The sequence below is a fragment of the Callorhinchus milii genome, unplaced genomic scaffold (assembly GCF_018977255.1).
Source record: "Callorhinchus milii isolate IMCB2004 unplaced genomic scaffold, IMCB_Cmil_1.0 Scaffold1, whole genome shotgun sequence".
Lineage (NCBI taxonomy): Eukaryota > Metazoa > Chordata > Chondrichthyes > Chimaeriformes > Callorhinchidae > Callorhinchus > Callorhinchus milii.
The window spans coordinates 30,574,117-30,590,619 of record NW_024704742.1 but is presented as its reverse complement, the minus strand read 5'-3'; the positions used below and the strand labels follow the sequence as shown (position 1 = coordinate 30,590,619).

At 42.3% G+C, this 16,503-nt stretch overlaps 1 protein-coding gene across 1 annotated transcript in view; it reads left to right on the top strand.

Annotated features, from left to right (window-relative positions):
- Nucleotides 1-2,136: 2,136 nt before the first annotated feature.
- The window catches only part of inpp4b (inositol polyphosphate-4-phosphatase type II B), a 203,354-nt gene continuing 188,987 nt past the window's right edge, over nucleotides 2,137-16,503 (top strand). Inside the window, exons 1-3 of the mRNA XM_007897646.2 lie at nucleotides 2,137-2,213; nucleotides 4,550-4,594; nucleotides 12,890-13,008. The gene's annotated coding sequence lies outside the window, so the exon portion shown is untranslated. The remainder of the gene's footprint in view (nucleotides 2,214-4,549; nucleotides 4,595-12,889; nucleotides 13,009-16,503) is intronic.

Genomic DNA, 16,503 nt, shown 5'->3' with positions numbered 1-16,503 from the left:
CTGGCTAGCAGACCCGAAATAAAATTGCTCACTCACTGTATGGCTGTTTGTCAGATATTGTTATGTGCAATTGAGCTGCCACATTCACCTACAAATACAGTCACTGCACTTTACAGTAAAAAGCTGTGAAGCGCTTTGAGACATCACAACGACATAATAAAGTGTGATATTAAATGCAATATTATTTATGTTGCAAAGTGTTTCTGGGTTCTTTACTGCGAGTTTCTATATCGCCTGTAAATAACAATACATACAGAAGTCAACCAATTGAGAAATATTGATCTTTGGGAGTAAATTACAAGGCTGTAATCCAGTTGTTGGGTTCAGAGGGGATCAGAAATAGTGAGAGCAAAGCTGAAGTATATGTGCACTTTGTCTGATCTGGGAGATAGAACCTTTAACGCTCTTGTTCTTTGCTGTGGATACTAATTGCATTTGGGGAAATTAGAGGAGTTAGAATAAAATGTATTTCTAGAACCATAGAACCACAGAAACATACAGCACAAAAGAAGGCCTTTTAACCCATCACATGTGTCTATCTGGCTCCCTCAAGAGCAATAGATTCAGTCAACAACAAATTGCATTTATTAGCAGCTTTCATTTCAAGGATGTGCTGAGGCTCTGCAATCCTTTCAGTTCCACATGCCATGGAATCTTTAACATCCACCGGAACAAGCAGACATTGGTTTAACGTCTCATCCAAAAGACAGCATCAACGATAATGCAACACTCACACAGCACTGCATTGGAGTGTTAGCATAGAGTATGTGAGTTCAACGTCCCAATATGGGGCTTGAACTTGCAAACTTCTGACTCGGGCAAAAGTGCTACCAATTGAGCCAGGCTGATAAATCCAGTTTTAATTTGGGATCTGTTTTTCTGTACTTTTTAAAAGAACCCACAGAAAATTGGATTCAGAATTTAAACCTGAAGTCTAGAAGCATTTTTGTCAGCCAGTGTCCTTTGGATAAGAGGTTAAACTGAGATCTTTTCTGCCTGTTCAGGTAGATGTTAAAGATCCTATGGCCCTATTCAAAAAGAAGAGGGAGTTTCTCCCAGTGTCTTGGACAACAATCCCTCAAATAAAATTTATGATTTATTTCATTGCTGTTTGGGGGACATTGCTGTGTTTAAATTGGCTGCCATGTTTATTTACAAATACGCGGGACTTCAATTTAATGTCTCATCCTAAGGATGGTTCCTCTACCAATGCAGTGTTCCCCAGCACTGTCTTGCAGTACCAGGCTAGACTTTGAGTTCAAACTCCCGATGTGGGGCTTAACATTCAGTGTGCACCCACAACTTTATGACTCAGACAAGCATGCTCCTGACCTAGGGGGGCGTGGGAAAAGGTTTTATCAATGATATCAATTGAGATACCCTCTGGGAGAATATCTACTGATGCTATTGGGTGCGATAGTGTCTAACTAGTTCCTCTCTTACAGCTGTCTCGATCCCCTGAACCCCCTCCCCCATCACTGCCCCCGCCCTATCACTTGTTGGTGGTAAAGAAGTTGTGCTATGCTCTGTTATCACCAGAAATTGATGAGCAATGCTCTGGTGAGGGTTCTCCTAGCTGAAGGATGGGAGCTTTCACCTTAGTAAACCCTAGTGGTCCTTCTGTCAGAATCCTGCCTAGCACAGTTGCTATGTGTATCCTTAGAAGGTGGACGCTAGTGATTCTGCCTGAGCAGAAGCTGTGGGTGTAGCTTCCTTTTTTTCTTCTTGATAATTCTGCCACCTAGTTTTGCAACGCATTAATTGCTTTAGGGACTGCTGTGCTGCCGGGAGAAAGTGCACACTGAATGTAAAGCGGCAGAGAGAGCTTTTACCGAGGTGGACAGTGTTAGGTGTGTGAAACCTGGCAGGGAAGATGAATGGCTCAGACTGTGTACTGCATCAATCCTGTCGGTGATTTTTTTTAATATATATGAGATATATGTATATATTTCTCCAGAACTGTGAATACTGAGGGTATTTAAATGATTTTGTGAGTGCAGCTTTTCAGAGTGGAGACCCAGACATTTATCTTGAAGCCGTCTCAAAGTCAGACTGTGGGGACTGGATTGCAGCTCTCCAAGAAGCAAACTCCGAAGGTTTGCAAAGGAGGATCGCACACCTCCAGCAACTCATCATGGAAATCGGAGAGAACACCAGCCCAGATGAGACCCGTCAGACACTCGCTCTGCCAGAGACAGCCTTTCCACTGATAAGTAAGATTTACAGAAACGTTGCATTGAATGCTTTGAAATAAAAAAAACATTTAAAGTGCCTAAAGGGGGTGGGGGTTGTGGGTAGTATATTTCCAATTTGATTTATGAACTGATTGGAAAAAAAATCTCAGCATTGAAATCAAATTAAAAATTACGAGGCTGCAGTTATGCCTGACAATTACCGCTGCTGATTGAATTCAGCCAAATTTGTCTCAAATTACTTTTACCTCGCAGATAATTTTTTTTTACACAATTTGGTTTGGCCTCTAGTAACCGCACTTGACTCTCACTGTACGGTGCACAAAGCCTCCGATTAAATTATTGTTTTCAGAAGTGCAACTTGCTTGTGATCGTTCTTCACCTGAGAGTGTTTCTGCCAAAGCAATGAGTGTGGGCTGAGCTTTTATCAAACGTTAACTCCACCAGTGCCCTCTCACATGCCAAGTGCTGAAGCCTCATTAATTAGCCCCAAGCATTGACGCCTGAATTAACGGGTGACTCCGCGCTTGGAAGTTTTATTTTAGTTTGTGACTGAATTTGTATCCATTGGCACTTGATTCCCCAAATCCCCAAATAAATCTGAGTGCGTGTCCCAGGAAGGGTCAGTCCTGGAGTTATTCTGCACCATTTGCATTGATCGCCGGGAGCTGTCCATGAAGATTCGTCGCTGAAAGTATTGTGCAACCGTGGTGTAGCTGTTGCTGGATATTGCTTTCAGTGAAGAGTTGCAGCTCACAAAACCACCACAAGGAGGTAGATTCTGGTCCTTTCACATTTAAACCATTGTGAGCCTCTGCAGTGTAACTCCAGTCTGTCTGTCAGTCTGTCTGTCTACAGCTGATACACAGCTAAATAAATGATGCTTGCGAGGCTCTGGGCCACGATCAGGTTCTTGGTGCTTATCCAGGCTCTCAGTAGTGTTAAAACATCTTGTTTCGCGGGTGTTGGCAGAGTGTTGTGTGCACAGGGCACGGTTTGCTCCAGCGCGGTGCTCTGCTCTGCTCTGCTCGACCCTGGGCAAAAGCCTTTCAGAGCAGGCAGTATAGCTGCAGCAACTCTACAGGCACCCGTCCAATTGCTGCCTGTTATATAACTTGGTATAACTCGCCCCACCCTGTGACCTCTTTCAACCCTGCCAACCCGGCCGCTCAGCGAGCATTGGCCTACCGTCAGTGGTTGAGCTTTCAGCCGATCTGCCTTGCTCTCTGGAACTCCATCCATAAGTGCCCCTGACTCCCTCCCTCTCTCCCTCCCTCCCTCCTCGCTTGCTCCCTCCCTCTGGGAACTCTTCCAATTGTGGGTGTACGACCCTAAAAAGAAGCACTCCTCTTTTAAATTCTTATTTTGAACAAAACTAGCATTTGAAGCAGGTGGTCCAACCTTTGGGCTTTAGAGGGCCGAATGCCCTATTTGAGAAACGCCCACAGGCCGCAAATAAGCAATACCTTTTGTGTTTCCCTTCCAGAAACATAACATTAACGGGTTATGGAGGGAGCAGATGGGCCAGATGAAATGGAGGGAGGTGGGGACTGGGGGGAGTGAGGGAACTAGGAGATTTGACATCAGAGAAGTGTCTTTGCAATTTATTGCAACACAAGTAAAGAATAGTTCTGTAATAATAATAATAAGTCAAGCATTTTATATAGCAGCCTTCATCTCAGGAGAGTGTCTCAAAGCGCTTTGTATGATTTACTATGAAGCATAGTGATTGCATATTTGCATGCAAACTACACACTAAACTATAACTAAAAACGTATTTACAACTAAAGGTTAGTTTAAAAGTAATGATTAGTTTAAAAGTAAAGATTAGTTTATAACAAAAGAAACATTGTCAGGACCCTAAAACCTGGTTGTTAGTCAATTGGCGGATTCATCTATGGGGGTAATAATCCCTCCAAAAAAGTAATAACTGTTTGTGGGACACTGCTGTGCAAAATTGGCTGCTGCATTTCTCCCACAAAATACACAGTCAATTCAATTTACAGTATATTCTGTGAAGCGCTTTGAGACATCTCAAATGACATGATAAGGTGCTATTCAAATGCAAGGATTATTATTATAAATGTTTTCTTTCCCCCAACCTCCGCCTGATTGATTGATTTCCTATCAGAAGCTGGAACAATGATGCCTCTGCCTCTACTGCAGTTTTTTTCTTACCTTGGAAGCTTGCTGAAGGTGGGAAGGTCACTGATAGGATGGAGGTTCGGGGAGGGGGGTTGGAGGCAGGAGAGCCTCACAGTATCTACCCTGCACTGGGAGATGAACAATTTCTTAGCAGTGGGTTTAGGGGAGAGAAAACTTAATTTTAAAAAGTTCTTTGTTTTGTCTCATTTCAGGTATTGACCCTGTTCCATTTGAGCCCAAATTGGAATTCAGCCTTGGTAAGATGAGATGTGAATTTCTTTCCTTCTCTCACGTGCTCACATATACACTCGCACTTGCACAGTCTCCCTAAAAACACACTTTTACACACACAGACACACTTTTCCATGCACACTTTTCCACACGCACACACACCCCTTTACACACACACACACACTCCTTTACACACACACACCCCTTTACACACTTTTTCACACGTTCACGCTCACACACACACTAACACACTGTATTGCACAGTCTCACACACACACGCATATACACTCACATGCACACACACACACTGTGGATTGCACAGTCTCACACACACACAAACACTGGGTATTACACATCATTGTGTTGATTATACCGTGCCTTGAGCCTTCATTAAACAGCATTTGGAAATTCTGTTGATCAAACTTGGATCAGCAGTACTTGATCTCTGAATAGTTTTAGTAATGTACGTGCTCACAGCACATGAGTGCTGTTTTCATTTAAATCCAGCAGTCCTGATTTGTGTCAGAGTGTAGCTCAGGATGTAATGCCTCCCCATCAACCCAGGTAAGACCATGGGCTTTCATATTTTGTAAATGGCAATTGCAAATATCGACTGGTCTTAGTACTTGGATTAGATCAAACCCATCAGTGTGAATCCTGCTGTGATATGATCTGCTTCCGGGTCTGTTGGCTGTGGAGTGCACAGCTTGACTGACAAACCATTGGTAGCACGAGAGCTGGTTAGTTTTGTAAAAATATTCAGTTTTTACTCCATATTCTGTGTATAGTTGTGATACTACAGTCTGGTTCAGGGATGATTTGACTACATGCAAGTGCTGAACGGAGGCAGGGAGTTGTTAATAATATTAATAATTCTATCACATTGAAACGTCTCAAAGCGCTTCACAGGATATACTGTAAAATGAATTGACTGTGTATCTTGTAGGTGAATGCGGCAGCCAATTTGCGCTCACCAATGTCCAACTAACAGCCAATTTTATTTGAGGATTATTATCCAGGACACCGGGAGCGAAACTCCCTTCACTTTTCGAATAATGCCATGGGATCTTTAATCTGCAGATGGGGCAGGCAGTAATAATATTAAATAATAATAAGCCATTCATTTGGTAAAGCCCCTTTCATGTTGGAAGAATGTCTCAAAGCATTTCACAAGATTGTACTGTAAAGTGTAGTATCGAATGATAAAATAATAATCCTTGCATTTGATATGCCAGCTATCACGTTGCGAGGATGACTCAAAGTGCCTCACATGAGTTTATCTGGGACAGGAGAAACGTCAAACCCTTTTAAAATGTTGCTTGTGTTTAGGTTTTTAATCCACAGTTTCAGTCGCTGAATTATTTTTGGGGCGTTGGATCATGCTGGTGGGTGAGCTTCTCTGAATGATTAAAATGCCCACCGTATGGAGGATGGAGCCATCCAGCGACTGCCTCTCCCCACCTCTCAACCCCCTTGGGCATGGGAGCGACATTTATCCATCATAATGGTGGAAGGAGAGAGGGAAGGGGGGGGGGGAATGCGGGAGGGCGAGAGACCGGGAGTCTGGTAGGGAGAGGGAGCTCATAGCACAAAGGTAAAGCTCACACAAATCTTATCCGTGTAAATCGTATAATCGCTGTCAAGTAAGTTGGTTATGCACCAGAGTCCCATTCAGTTTCCTATCCGTCTTGATATGTCGAAACATGTGCAGAAGAACTTCATTTACTGCCAGTCAATGCAATTCCAACGCTTGCTGCTAAATGAGCATATGGTGACTGGTCAAGATGCATTGAATCGGGGGAAATGTAGTCTTGACCTGTTACTGCATACACACTTACCATCAAATTTATTGATGAAATCGGCTTTTGTACTACTTATACAGTTTGCCTGCAACTCAGACTTCACACAAGTCATTAAATGTTATGTTCCCGACTGATATGACTTATGAGTTTAATTGTGTTTCAAAAAGTTGATTCCAGCCTCACTGAATACTAAATAGTAACCCCCTCCCTCCTTCCCACTGTCTTTCCTGTTTTATTTATTTTGTGTACGGCATTGCACTCTAATAAAAACAGAAGTTGCTGGGAATGCGCAGCAGGTCAGGCAGCATCTATGGAGAGAGGCACTGTAACACCATTCCCATCGGGTTTTAATGTTTTTGTGACAAATCTGCTTGTTACTGGAGTGGAATGACTTATATGTGTACAGCGTAGAAAGAGAAAGATGATAAAGTTGTGTTGGGATATAAGCCCACACTTAATTAATAGTACAAGTCTTCATTTCTCCCCTTTCCTCCACTTGCCCCAACTGATGTCAGGATATAATAATAATAATTCTTGCATTTGGTATAGCGCCTTATCACATCTTTGAGATGTCTCAAAGTGCTTCACAGAACATACTGTAAAGTGAATTGTAAAAATAAAATTTTAAAATCCAGGTGCTGAAATCTGGATCCCAGATAAAGTGTGAAAGATGATGGAGCTGATACCACTGAATCTGGAGACACTGCCTCTCACTGCTGCAAAGAATGTAAGAGAGAGAGAGAGACTGAGCCATGTTAATAGCATTCCCACAGTTCAAATTCAAGACAAAGTGGTGCAAGTTTTTACACTTCTAAAAGGGCTGAGTGGGAAACGCACCTGTAATTTTCCACTGGTATCATCGACAGGTTGATTCATTTAAAAAAAACTTTCTCCCTTTCTCCCCACTCCCTGCTCCTCACTCCACTCCTTCCCACTTCATGCCCCTCTCCCAGTCCCTCCTCTCTCTCCTCCACTGTCCCGCTACACTCTCCCTTCCTCCCCTACTTCTTTCCTCTCCCCCTCAAATCCCCCTTCCGTCCCCACTTCTCCCTCTTTTCCCTCCCCCCTCTCTCCCCTCCAACCCACCAGAGATTTCAGAATTCCAAAATAGTTGCTGGACTTAAAAATCCTATTTGCTTTGATGGTGAGTGTAATGAACTGTGGAGCTCATGACCCAATTACCAGCAAACAGAGCAAGAAAAAAAAAGCCGGGGAGATTGCCTGTGCATTCGTAAGCCATCGCCATCAGAAGAAATGCACGTGAACTGAATTAAGATGCACACGACTGCACTCATGGCTAGCAGCACAATACAATAGTAATATATGGTGTGGGGTGGGGGGGAGAGAGACTTCATGATTTTATTACTTTTAATGTTGCCTGGTAGAAAGCTTGAGTAATCAAAACAGCCACTGGTAAAATGAGCCTTAATCAACCTTTTAGTGGAAAAATATGGTGAATAACTGCAGCTGTCATTTAAATTGGTTCCACTGAGATATTTTCGACTGACCCAGAAGCAAGCTGGATTTCCAGATATCCTCTTGTATTTGGTTAAAAACTGCACACCAAGCAGGTCACGGGTGGTTCATGACCAGGATTTTCTTGTATGATTGGAATATGGAGTCCTGTAGCGTATTAAGTAGAACGCTTTTCTCACAAGCGACAGAATCTGGCTTTGATTCCCAGGCAGATGAAACCTTAGGCGAGCTTAATAATAATCCTTGCATTTGATATAGTGCCTCATCACGTCTTCAAGATGTCTCAAAGCACTTCACAGAATATACTGTAAAGTGAATTGTATACTCTAAAGTATATTTTATCAGCGAAACACAGCAGCCAATTGCACTCAGCAGTGTCCCACAAACAGTTGTGGAATGAGTGACCAAATGTGTTTTTTTGCAAAATGATTGAAAATTTTGCCTTGCAAAAATAATCACCTGCATAAGTTATCACATCAAATTTTTTAAGTGATTATTACCCTTCAAAAAAAAGCGATCCGCCAATCGTCTAACAAGTGGGTTCCTACTTACTGCTGGGTAAACAGAGGCATATGGAGTAAGGAAACTTGCCTAATGTTTGCACTGCCCGTGAATCTAATCCAGATCCTCTCGCTTGCGAGGTGAGTGCTCTATCCAATACGCTACAAAACTCCTTACTCCACACGCCTCTGTTTGTAAGTAGGAAGTAGGAATCCGGTTTATAGTCGATTGGTGAATCACTTTTCGGAAGTTTATAATCCCTTCCAAAGAAAAATTAAATAATAATAATTTGGTCACTCAATCCATGACTGTTTGTGGGACACAGCTGTGTGCAATTGGCTGCCGCGCTTTGCCAACAAAATATACGGTCAATTCACTTTACAGTATATTCTGTGATGCGCTTTCGGATGTCTCAACAATGTGAGAAGGCACTATATCAAAAGCAAGGATTATTTATTTGTGATAAAATTCACTCACAGTTTTGGGAGCACAACATTTTGCATTGTTTGGTTACTTAAGGGACCAGTGAAATTACTTTTTGCGGTTTGGATATTGATTCCAGATGATAAAAGAATAAATTCCAGTAGCCTCAGACCTTGGAGTAAAGTGATTTACATTTGCTGTTCTCTCATCAACGCTACAAATGGAAAATTGACTTATCTTTAGGATTCAGACCTCCGATTGATTTGCCATTGAAAGTTTCTAAATCTAACAAAATATGTTTTTGTTCTGATAATGCTTAGAAGGCTGTGCAGACTGCTATAATTGGCATTCCAAAGTGCTTTAGTTGCAGTAGGGCAAGAGTTTGTGTTCCCTTCTTTCATGAGTAAAAATTCCGTTCAGCATTACAAAATGTCGGCCACCAGAACAACAACGATTTACATAGCATCTTACATATTGGGAGGATGTCTCAGCATCTCAGACTAACCTGACCTCTCCTCACCCGGCTGCCACAACATGCACATTCTCAGCAGAGGGTCCTAACAAGGGAGCAGAGCAGGAACCTTGGCCTGTTTTACTCTCCCTCACCCAGGGAAGGCTGGGGACAGTTTAGCCTTCCATGCAGGCCCAGCTCAGACCAGCAAGTGAGGCACAATTTGAATCAACAACTTGCATTTATTGTACAGCCCTTCACGTAGATTAACATCTCAGAACACTTAAATCACATCCAGTAAGCTGCTTCTCTACACACTACACGACTGTTTTCAAACCTCATGCTCCTAGTATAGATCGACCAAGCAGGTCTCTGACATATTTTCAAATGAAAATGAATGAGTGTGCTTGTCAGCAGCCAACAGCCGCATCAGACTGTCCACGACACACTGAACTGTGGGTTCAGTTCTTCACTACGGAGTGACTCGTGGGCAGACAGAAGAGTGTCCTTATTCTAATGAAAGTTAACAGAAACTTGAAAATACCTCTTCACCTTCTGGTAAATGCATGCTTCTCCCCAGTGGTGAAAGGATCACAGGGGTTGGCATTTTCAGCATTTTATAACATCCATTTCATTTAGTTTCATTTCGTAAATTGAACAGTCAATTCACTTTACAATATATTCTGTGAAGCGCTTTGAGACGTGTCATGGTCACCTTTTTTAGATTAACACTCACCTCTTTTGTTGGGGTTATTAATGTAGATATTCTATATGTGTGAGATTTTGTGCAAATTGGACTCCTTCGCTTTTTAAGCGCATTTGTGGTCTTGGGACCGAAATATAGTTTAGAGTGTTAAGGACAGCCTTGGCAACATGAAGTCTGTGACCTGGGTGAGTTACTGAAACAAAAAGGCTGGAAAGGATCACATGAGTCCTGGAGTGGGAACCTACTTATATATTGAAAGGGGAGGAGATTGGAAATGGAAGGGAAAAAAATCAATGCAATACATTGGAAAGGGGAGGAGTTAGGACAATATAAAAGGAGGGGGTTCTCTGAGCTCTGGGTCACTTTTCACCTTGTGTGCCATTGAGGAGGTATGTGCCTGACCTGAGAGCCTCGTCTCCAGGTCAAGATTGTTTTTTCTTTGTTACATAACTTTGGGTAAAGCTGTTAGTGTCATAGTTTAGTGTCAGGGTATTTTCTATTCCTTAATGTTGTGCCAGTTATCATGTTTTGGGTAGTGTAAGTTAGGCATAGGGTTTAAGGACCAATAAAACACCGTTGAGTTTTCTATACAGTGCTTCTCGAGTCTTTGTAAAGATCGAGAAGGAAGGGAGGAAACACAAGCAGGTTATTGCTGATATCAGCTGTCTGGTAGTTCAAAGGATGCTGATGAATATATCCCTTTGATGCACAATAAAGCATTGGGATTACCTGTCGTGATGTGTAAATTCTCATTGGTGCAGTTTCACTCAGAGAGGGAATTTGCACAATACAGAAAAAGGACTGATACAGAGGCCGCCTAGTACACCGGGCGCTTTGTCATAACGGGGGGATACAATTAGGGTTGAGAACCATCGCAGACGTCTCAATGACGTGATAAGGCACTATGTCAAATGCAAGGATTATTATATTATTATAAAGTCATCACACAGAATTGGGCTGTGAAACAATCCCATAGAATGTTACAGCACAGAATGAGGCACCTCGTGCCTGTCCCAGCTCTTTCGCAGAGAGTCCTGATTCATCCCACTCTCTTGCTTTTCCCTCCACCATTCCCCCCACCGCCCAATTAAACATCACCCTAGCTGACCTTTTAAAAAATACAGTAAACTCCCAATATCTCAACCGTGGCTTAACATGTCACTACCATGTAAGTCATCGTGCTGTCAATATCCCAGCCACATGTATTTATATATATGCCTAACTCGTCATATCTGATAAGTTGTCACTTAGCCCTTTTCCCTTGGAGTGATGAGTTATCAGGAGTTTAATGCAGTGGCTGACAGTTCATTAAGCTCTATTAGCAGGTGTTTGCATTCAACCACATGTGAGCACACCCTGAGTTGAAATCAGAAACTGTGGGCTGCACATATGCTGCCCCCTACACAGCAAAGAGACACTGTTTAATTTGTCACAAGCATGTACAGTAATGGATCCAGTCTATTCTCTTTACAGCCAAATCTGACACCAATGTCAAGTAGTAGGATAGGTGCCTGTGGCATTGGCATGGCACTGATCCACATGGCATTCAGCACTGAACTGAAGTGTTCAGCTGAAAAACAAGGAGACACATGCTTTTGTTGTACAACTTTTCTTTTTCTTTAAATAAAGAATCGTTGCAAGGCTAAAATATGCGTTGCATCCTTGTTTTTGTCTAATATGTCACCGGGGGGAGGAGGGAAAAGTGATAAAATTCTGGTATGTGGTAAATGAGGGTACAATTTGCTCTCATTATCAGTATAGATTGTATGGTATTTATGCTTACCTAAGGGAATGATGCATGGAATTTGTTGGGATTTTTTTTCAGTCCTACCAGATAGCGCAATGATGATTTTGTTCCTGGATATAATCACAAAATCATGTGTTCTTTTCAAATCCCATCCCATCCATTCATTCATTTTCCTCCACTCCACACACAAACTTGGTAGCATGCCAATATGCATTTGATTATTGACCAATGTTATTTTAAACATGTTCCTGGTTTAAACACTGTTCAGAACAGACCGTAGCATGGATTTCATTTCCTGAACTTAACATCCCTTCTGGCAAATGCATTAAGCAGATTGATCTCACAAGTCTATAACCATCTGAATGGTATGTGTTCGTTTCCGAATGCCTTTCCTATATCGTTCGCTTACTTTGTCGATCCTTAAAGCTCTTGTTTCTATAAATCATTTTTCTTTTTGTTTTGAAAAACAAATCTCTACCTACCGTGAGAAATCCTTCACATCTTGTGACTGACTCTCTTTAAGGGATTGCTAGTTTGTGTAAAAAAGATGCTCGCTGTGCATAATGCCAACGGGTGGAGGATGAACAAGTGCTAACCCATGAGCTGAGATCTTTAATGGGGAGAGCATTCAATTAAACTGAAAGCTTTTCTGCCTTTGGTTTTATTTTCCTTTGGTGGTCAGGAATGAGGTTAAAATGTTCAAGGGTAACGGATGCCAGAGTGAGTTATTTCCTGATAAAACATGAGCTGTAAACTCACAAAGTGACACACAGTAGGTTTTGTGTGTATGTCTGTATGTATGTATATGTGTGTGTGTCCCTCTAGTAACCAAACAATGCAAAATTCAGTGGTGCCTGATAGTGTGAGTTGATTCTACCACAGCGAGAACTCTGCAGAGCAAAACAGAATTACAGCAGAGAAAAATCAGACAAGTAACACTTGGTTGGGGATCATTGACGTCTCAAATACTTGATGGAAAGGTTTGTGAAAATTAAGTCTCCACATCAGCCCTGAGCACGTGACTTCCTAATTCTGTAAGGTTTTTCCAAAGGACTTCCTTTGCTCACTCAGTTGCGTCTCTGGAGCCAAATTCTCTGTTTGAGATAGATCCTGTCCATCCTGTGTTGATAATTTCTTTTTTTTGTTTTAAAAAAAACTTTTTTCTTGTTCCCTTTGAAGTCCTGCTGACAATTTCTTTCTTTGCTTTTTCACCAGCATGCAAGGAGCTGGTGGCTGCAGCTCGTGATCGGAAACCAAATGCCTTTGTGCAGATCACTGTCATAAGCCCTTCACAGCCGACTCTGAGCAGATATTCCAACACTGAAACAGTTGAGGTAAGTGTGTCATTTCTGCTCGTATTTGTACTGTGCATTTCAGGATTTGTTTTATTGAAAGGAAAAAAAAATTCCCCTGAATTTGCATTGACATCAGCTGTATTTACTATTTTGCAATGGAAAAATTAACAGTTTTGAGTTTTTGTTGAAAAGGAGCCATTTGAAAGAAGCACAGTAGCTTGTCATCATTATGAGATAAGGGATGAGTTCTTCTCTGTGGCTCATACCTTGATACTGAATGCTGGCTACACCACAACAGTGGGATGTTAACACTCGCCTAACAATCACAGAGAAATGTACAATATCAGCTTGGCTCAGTTGGTAACACTCTCACCTCTGAGTCCAAAGTTTCTGGGTTCAAGCCCCATGTCGGGATTTTGAACTCAGTCGAGGCTGACACTCCAATGCAATGCTGGATTGTCAGAGGTGTTGTCCTTTAGATGTGACATTAAACCAAGGTTCCATCTGCCTGTCCAAGTGAATGTTAAAGATCCAATGCACTATTCGAAAAGAGAAGGGAATTTCTCCTGGCCAACAATCCCCCAAATAAAATTTACTTCATGATGTCACATTGTGACACTAGGGGACTCCTACTCGTGTGAAAAATGCTATGTCAAATGCAAAGATTATTATTATCAAGTGTGCGCTGTCATTTTTCTGTACAAGAGCCACCAAATCTTATACCACAATCCTGCTCTCATTCCGCTATAGTGAAAATTGGGTAACGAATGGCTATGGTTACGGTTCAGTTACAGTTACCAATCATAACCGAATTTGCACTATAGCGGAATGAGCTTCCCAGGTTGTTTTAGTTTCCTGCTCTAAATAGAATGAACAACTTCCAGGTCATCGGGTTTCTGAGACATCACTTCTTTCTTTGCACATTCGGTGCAAACAGAAAGTGACGTCTTCAGTGACCTAATACCCCAGAAGTTGGTCAATTTTTCTTCTAGCTTTGGAACCAGCCCTTGTGCAGGGAGCAAGTCAGCCGGTTGTGCGCATACACAGTGACACTGACTACTGCCCCTTTTTATTGATATGATTTTATGGATTCCCAAACATCGAGGCCCCATTATGAGTTTTGTTTGCCAGTTTTTTACATGTTACTTGCCCTTGGTTTGTCATGTGCCTCTTTCTGTTACAGAACAATGTTTTTTTCCCCTCCCATAGCAAAAGAATAATTTCCCCTAGCAAACCTCTTCCCGCCCACCTAAACCCCCAACCTTGGCAAAATGGTTGGAGCACAAGTTGCTTTCTCAGTTTCTTCATTACCTCAACTACAGAGATTGACATTTGAGGTCAGTTAAAAGTAAGATAGTCACTTAGCTTAGTCAATAATAATAATAATCATCCATACATTTGGTATAGGACCCAATGGAACTCCATCCCGCAGTCCTTCCACCTCGCCCCCTACCTTGCCTCCTTCAAGACCCATCTCAAGACCCTCCTCTTCGACCGTGTGTTCAATCACCCTGCTTCCCCCATGCCCTCCACCCTCCCCAATCCCAATCCCCAGCACGGGTCTGAAACAATGATTGTCCCGCACCTTGGGATGTCCTCCCAAAGTGAAAGGCGCTATACAAATGTAATTTTGTTGTTGTTGTTGAACAGTGACTAGGTGATCTAAAAGAGAACTTAGGAGGAACTACTTCACACGGTGAGTGGTGAGATTGTGGAACTCACTGCCTGAAGTAATGAATCAGATAGTGTAGATACATTACAAAATTACATTTGTATGGCGACTTTCAAGTTGGGAGGACGTCTCAAGGCACTGGACAGTCAGGGATTTGGACACAAACAGGTGGAGTGCAGGGAGGGTAGGAGGGTGGCCAAAAGCTTGGTCGAAAAGGAGGTTCTTGAGACATGCCTTGAAGAAGGGAGGGAGCAAGGTGAAGGGAATTTGGGTTGGCATTCCAAAGAGTGGGGGATGCATTCAAGAGGAAGCTAGACCTTCACATGAAGAAGAGGAATAGACGGAATGAGTGAAGAATTGTGTGGAGTATAAACACTAGTACGGACTGGTTAGGCTGAGTAGCCTGTTTCCGTGCTGTATATCCTTTGTAAATCTTTGTAGATTTGACGTCGCATCAACTAATTACCGAATCTGAAATGAAACATTCTACTTGTCAGCCCACTTTTCTTGGGAGTGCGAAAAAGAACAATCCAAAGTTCCTTAGAAGATGAATGACAACTGGCTGCTAAGCTCTATAAGTCCTGGTAGGAAATGACAGGTGCCTCAGACACTGCTGCTTATTAGTCAGTTCTCTGTGGACTGTGAATCCAGCTGCTGAGGGATAGACCTTTGGTCACTTTAAGACAATGTGACTTCATAACTCAAGCAGCTCGCTGGTCTCTTTGGATCTAGCCATTCGCTGCAAGACACCAATTTTCATTTAATAGATTCAATGGTTGATTCAGGTGGAAGCTTGAGTGATTTCTTACGGTGAAGGCGACCTACTTTCCACACCGCCAACAGGAACTCTTTATTCCTTGATCTTTCAGGTTCCTGCCCTGGGAAATTTTGCATCTTCCACAGAACCCAGTGCGGAAAGAAATGCAACCATAGATCAAGAGTTGAGAAATTCTCAGCTGGAACCGCAGTTTGCAGAAATGCTTGTGGGTGTAAAAGAAAAGGCTGTTGTATGAATCTCACCTGTTATGAGTCATATCGAGCTTTCAAGTATGCTACGCAACCAATTTCAGGCTATTTTACTCCCACTCCATCTCTGTAAAATGCTTAGAGACACTATCGTATGATGCTGAACGGTGCTATATAAGTGCAGTTTATTTTTTTTTGCGGTTGTGTTCCCAAGGCAGCTATTGGTGATGGAAAACAGCAATGTTCAGCACTTCAAAACTTGACCAACCTTTTCCCCTCAATTGTGTCTTTAGTTAATTTTATCAAGAACTTTTTCCCCTTGAATATTTTTTTGGAGGTGGGATCCCACAATGATTAAGTTTCCAGTACACTGCACCTCCTGTTTTTATGTAGGCTTTTGTTAAAATGTCAGTTCTCTGGACCCCATTAAATGCTGATGATCGGAACTGCACACTGAACGTTCACCTAAAAAACAGTCACTGCACTTTACAGTGAATCCTGTGAAGCACTTTGAGACATCCTCATGACATGCAAGGCGCTGTATCAAATACAATGATTATCAGAATCGTTCTAAACTATGACTGAACGGAATGAAAGCTGAACATCACTGATGCATAAAGGATCCCCATATGTGTGACCTAGTCAAGATATAGAATCAAAGAGATGGGCTGTACAGAATTATTGTTATTTATTATTACTTCCCATGTTACTCCGAGGTTAGACTGAGCTGGGAGAGCAGCCTCCTAGCTTGGCCTTGTTCAGAATCTTTAATTGCCTCACAGGCAGCTGAGGTAACCGTTGATTCCCTCAGCAACTGGTTAAGCTGCTCAGCTGACCAAGCTCCGCGGCCCTTTCCCTGCCTCACTCCTATAATCAGGCGGCACTCTTGACTGGAA